The sequence below is a fragment of the Megalopta genalis genome, chromosome 2 (assembly GCF_051020955.1).
Source record: "Megalopta genalis isolate 19385.01 chromosome 2, iyMegGena1_principal, whole genome shotgun sequence".
Taxonomy (NCBI): Eukaryota; Metazoa; Arthropoda; class Insecta; order Hymenoptera; family Halictidae; genus Megalopta; species Megalopta genalis.
In genome coordinates, this window is record NC_135014.1 from 30497301 (window position 1) to 30503389 (window position 6089).

Consider the following 6089-nt stretch of genomic DNA (forward strand, 5'->3'; position numbering starts at 1 on the left):
CGCGACGCGTCGGCGGATACGGTCGATCAACCACCCCCCACGCTCTCGACTTGGAACCAGCCAACCCCTCTCTCGCAACTCAGCCCTCGACGGCCCCTCGACAACCCCTCGTACGTACGGTCTTGCCGCGCACGAACATTTACGCCGAGAATCTCGACAAAATTCGAAACAGAGTAGCCGAGAAACACCATGGATGGTCACATGAAAGCGCGCATCCACGGGGCTCCGCTAGCTCTCTAAACTCCAATCGCTCTTCCGATCCTCGTTACGGACTGCACCGGCTCGAACTTTCCCCAATTACATACAGACTTTCCGTAACAGTTCGGACGCTTTCTAGCGATGTTCCCTTGTTACGCAATTTAACCGGTGGAAATTTCAAAAGAAGGAACAACCGTCGGCCTCTCGATCCTTATTTGTTCCGCTTTAACCCCCTCCACCCTCGCGCTACGAAAACGAGCCGGACCGCCTAGTTTCTTCCGGATCGAAGCAAGATTCGATTCGCCGTGGTTGTCGAGATCTAGAAATGCGTGTGAAACGGGGACGTACGAGGAATATGTACGTTGTCGCGTCCTGTTAGCGAAATTACGACGGCGACGTTGAAGAAGAAATTGTTGCGCAAGGGGGTTGCGTTTCAACGACGAACGTTACAATGTTGCAGTTTATTCGATGATCCACGCTCCCCTCCCCCCCCCCCCGGCGTAGTCCTGTGTTGACTTTACAAATTGGATAAGCCTTGAAATATTTAATTTAAGTTATGTAATTGACGGATTAAAGTTTTTCGATTTCAAGTTTCGAAGTGCAAATACTGTATGCGTACGACGAGACCTTTACGGTGACAAAGTAAAGCAGACGAGAGTGTGCGATACACAAAGTGGAGAAAAAGTAGAGAGATATTGCAGGGAAAATAGGGGAGAACGTTGCGTGGAGAAGAGAGAGAGAGATTTGATCTTCCGGCGTCGTGGTTTTTACACTTCGATACGGTATTTTTTATTATAATTTCGCTGTGTGTACGCCGCGTTGTTCGCGGTTCCCGTTTTTCTGATATATTATATTATACGTATTTATATATATTATATTATATTATATTATATATATTTTATATATATTATATTATATTATATATATTTATATATATTAAATTATATTATATATATTTATATATATTATATTATATTATCTATATTTATATATATTATATTATATTATCTATATTTATATATATCATATTATATTATCTATATTTATATATATCATATTATATTATATATATTTATATATATCATATTATATTATATATATTTATATATATCATATTATATTATATATATTTATATATATCATATTATATTATATATATTTATATAAATCATATTATAATATCTAAATTTATATATATCTCATTATATATTATCTATATTTATATATATCATATTATATATTATCTATATTTATATATATCATATTATATTATATATATTTATATATATCATATTATAATATCTATATTTATATATATCGTTATATAATACACATGAATTAGAACGGCAGGCTCCCAAGAAGCAATTTTAATTAAATTTACATTCTACAATTTGTGCCGCGGATCTTTGTTTCCATGCTCCGGCGAATCCCTTCGGCCAACTTCCCGCCGTATCCTTTGTCGTGCTCGCAGCTTCTCGTCGAGATAAAGCTCATTGGAAAATGAGGCAAGAACTGTAGCCGCGATAAAGAGGAACGTCGCGTGTGCCACGAAGGATAAGAGCTATCGCAAACGTAGAAATTAGTTTGCTCGCTGAACTAGTCCGCGAACTTCCGCGACGTTCGTTGAAATTGTTTCGTCGAGGTTTCTCGTGTATAAATGCTGATACGCCGCGGTTCGTCCAGAGAACCACCCTCGTGATACGGGGTTGATATGACGCCTAGGGTCGGACACACGCGTCTCTCACCACCACCACCGTGTGGCAGACGTGTACAGTGCACAGTGTACAGGGTTCAGGGCACACAGTGTACACACCAGCTTCTATTCGCCTCCCCATTGTGCGACCGAATACGTCTGCCCACGCGATGACCCGAGATCCTCGGGGGCTATCCTTGAAATCTTCTTCCACGTCAAGATTCTGCACGTCGTCCTCTCTACCAGCGTCCCGTATTGCTTCGAGACGATTCCCCTCCCCCCAGCCACCCTCTAATTGACTCCTTCCGAACGCTATTGACACTGTCGACGAAACTCCTCGTTCGTTGTCCGGATCGACCAGAAGTCCACTCGAAACGATCAACGTTACAGCCTTCGCCGATCGACTGATCAGTTCTCAATAGATCGTCTCGATAACTCGTTAATTGTTTCCAATTGAGCCGTTTATTGTGAAAGTGGCATAAGTCACTTTTTCAAAAGAATCGAGTCAATGGTAACACTAATTACAATTGAACGGTATCTTTTCATTTAAAAAAAAAAAGAAAAAAAAGTAACTTATGCCACTTCCAAAATAAACGGCTCAATTGTCGCTCGACGTGTACAACAAAATTCTCCCTAATCGACGCTCAGCTTGTGCACAAAGAATGGACAATTTGCGAAGAGGCGACACGATTATTCGAGCCTCGCGGCTCGTTTTTATAGTTACCGATCGTCGTTACCAATGAAAAACGAGCCGCCTCCATTTTTGTTTACCAGCCGAAGAACAATCGGGGAGAATTTACCGTACTTTGCGGGGGCGACTTTCGCGGAACGTGTGCATGCTCCGTGATAGCGGCCAGCAGGTTAAGCTCGGGGAACGAAATAATGTACAGCGTGAACTCTCGCCTCCATTATTTCCGCAATTATTGTTGATGCTGTTATAGCTGCGAGGTCGCTCTCGCTCTCGATCGAATTCTCGGTCGATGAGAGGCGAACATTTCGTTGACGAGGCCGGAATAAAAGAATATTCCAGCTGTTCGTTTACTTGCAAGAATGTATTAGCACCCGTTCGGGATATGCCGGGCGACGCTGGTAAAATTGCGGCTCCGGGGGTTTCCGTATTCAGTCCCTGCTTCTTCTTCAGCCTCCGCAACAGGCCGGACGCCCACGCAGCTTCGTCCCTCGTTACGCCCACGAACAACCACCCGACGCCCACGCGTTCTGCTCTGCCTTTCGCTCCGCTGCAGAGCAAGAAGATACAGACGTGTGTGTGTGTGTGTGTGTGTGTGTGAGAGAGAGAGTGCGCGCGCGCGTTTGTGTGCGAGAGAGAAAGAGAGAGAAGTTGACGCGGTAAACTTTTTCCTTCTTTCTTCCCCTCGTTTTTCCACCCTCACGGTGACGTCCGACGACCAACGACCGACGATGTTACGTCGCGCGAAATACTTATCGTCCTCGACGAGATATCCACGAACGTCCAACACGCCCACGAATTCGCTAATTTTTTAATCTCGATCCTTAATCGTTTCCTGCGTTTCCTCGTAGGTCCATCGATTCCCGTTACGCGAGAACATCGTTCTTCGCGGAGTACTGGTATCGTTGCACAGTCTTTCGTCCTCCGTGGAGAAACTAATGCAGTAATGTCTCTCTAATTGACGCTCAGATTGTCCACAGAAATAGACAGTTTGGGAAGAGGAGATACGATTATTCGATCCTTGCGACTCGTTTTTGTAGTTACCGATTGGCAACGATCATAAAAACGAGGTGCAAGGCTCGGATAATCGTATCTCCACTTCCCAAATTGTCCACTTTTGTGCACAATATGAGCGCGAATTAGGGAGAAATTACTGTACAATAAATTCTTCCTAATTGATGCTCAGCTTGGACAATTTAGGAAGAGCAGATATGATTAGTCGAGCCTTGCGACTCGTTTTTATAGTTACCCATTTTCAACGATTATAAAAACGAGGTGCAAGGCTCGGATAATCGTATCTCCACTTCCCAAATTGTCCACCTTTGTGCACAATATGAGCGCGAATTAGGGAGAAATTACTGTACAATAAATTCTTCCTAATTGACGCTCAGCTTGGACAATTTAGCAAGAGGAGATACGATTAGTCGAGCCTTGCGACTTGTTTTTATAGTTACCCATTTTCAACGATTATAAAAACGAGCCGCGAGGCTCGAATAATCGTATCTCCACTTCCCAAATTGTCCACCTTTGTGCACAATATGAGCGCGAATTAGGGAGAAATTACTGTACAATAAATTCTTCCTAATTGACGCTCAGCTTGGACAATTTAGCAAGAGGAGATACGATTAGTCGAGCCTTGCGACTTGTTTTTATAGTTACCCATTTTCAACAATTATAAAAACGAGCCGCGAGGCTCGAATAATCGTATCTCCTCTTCCCAAATTGTCCACTTTTGTGCACAATATGAGCGCGAATTAGGGAGAAATTACTGTCCAATAAATTCTTCCTAATTGACGCTCAGCTTGGACAATTTAGGAAGAGCAGATACGATTAGTCGAGCCTTGCGACTCGTTTTTATAGTTACCCATTTTCAACGATTATAAAAACGAGGTGCAAGGCTCGGATAATCGTATCTCCACTTCCCAAATTGTCCACCTTTGTGCACAATATGAGCGCGAATTAGGGAGAAATTACTGTACAATAAATTCTTCCTAATTGACGCTCAGCTTGGACAATTTAGCAAGAGGAGATACGATTAGTCGAGCCTTGCGACTTGTTTTTATAGTTACCCATTTCCAACAATTATAAAAACGAGCCGCGAAGCTCGAATAATCGTATCTCCACTTCCCAAATTGTCCATTTTTGTGCACAATCCGAGCGTCAGTTAGGGAGACATAACTGTACACAAGCTTCTATCGTTCATTTTAGTAGAAGAAGATCGAGAGGAAAGCATTCGACGCGACCCTTTAACTCGATCGCGATCTATTCGTTGCACGCCTCGTAAACGCGGAACAGGTGGCGGCGGCGTGTGGTTGCGCGAACTGAAACGCGCGACCGGGATAGGAATCGGGATGGGGATGTTCCCGGAAGCGGGCGCTTCTCGATGTAAACTCGATCGTTTGCTCGGGAATACAGCCGCTTCTCCGTAATTGACCTATTTCAGGTGCCGAAGAATCGGCTGGACGCTTGCGCGAATGCTGGACGACGTCGACGAAAACTAAATCGTCGGGATTGTACGGGCAATTGTTAACATTAAAACGAAATGTATCATCTGCGACACGACGGCGATTCCAGCTGGATATTATTCGTTGGCTTATAGAGTGCGATGTCGCAATATTGGTCGGCGGCTCGAACGGATTATCCCGACGGGAAAATGCTTTCAAACCCTTAGAAATTTAATGCGACGCGACGCGGCGTGGCGCAGCGGCAGCTAATAAAGCCATTAAAAAGATAATCAACATGGCCCGAGGATAGCACGCGGTGAAAATTGCGGCTCCTGGGGACAGCGGTCTGTAAAGTGTAGAGGCTGATTTTTCCATGGATTCGGAGAAAGTGCATCCCCCGTTGGCAACGCAGACCGCGCAGGGTGTGGCCTCTCATTTTTCCCGACACTTGGCCGTGAAATTAGCTGGGATCGCGTGTGCCCCTTCCCTGACCTTCGACCCGCGCTTTTCGTGTTTTCCCTCCGCGGGCGAACGTTGTTTTCGCTGCGTCGCGTTTCACTGCTTTCGATTCTCTCGCTAATTATCCCTTGGGCCCGACGATAGCCCTACAATCACGGTATTGTAATCTAATAGGAGGTGTTTGAGTATTCAGTCTTCCTTTTGTTCGTTGTTCCTGATAAATATAATATATATCGAGTTTTAAAAGTCCAGTAATCAATCAACGATTAATTAACGGTAGAACTACCAAGTTCTAAATGCGACTAGTTTGTATTTCCTTTGAAAAATAACAAGACCGTATTAATCGCAACATTTTCGTTACAATATACAGCCGAATAAACAAATATATCCAATACTTGTAAGTGTTGCAATCCGAATAATTATAAAGTGAAGAATGCGAATTTCGCTATTACGTCGGGTCTGGCTGAAAAGTGTTTCCTTTTTTCCACTGTGAAAGGTAGTCTCCCCTATGGGCCATTTCGTGGCACGCCTCAATAAATGAGGAACGAAATTCGTGACGTCGAATGTACGTCGACCGCGACCGCGTAAACAGAACTTTTCTAGGAAC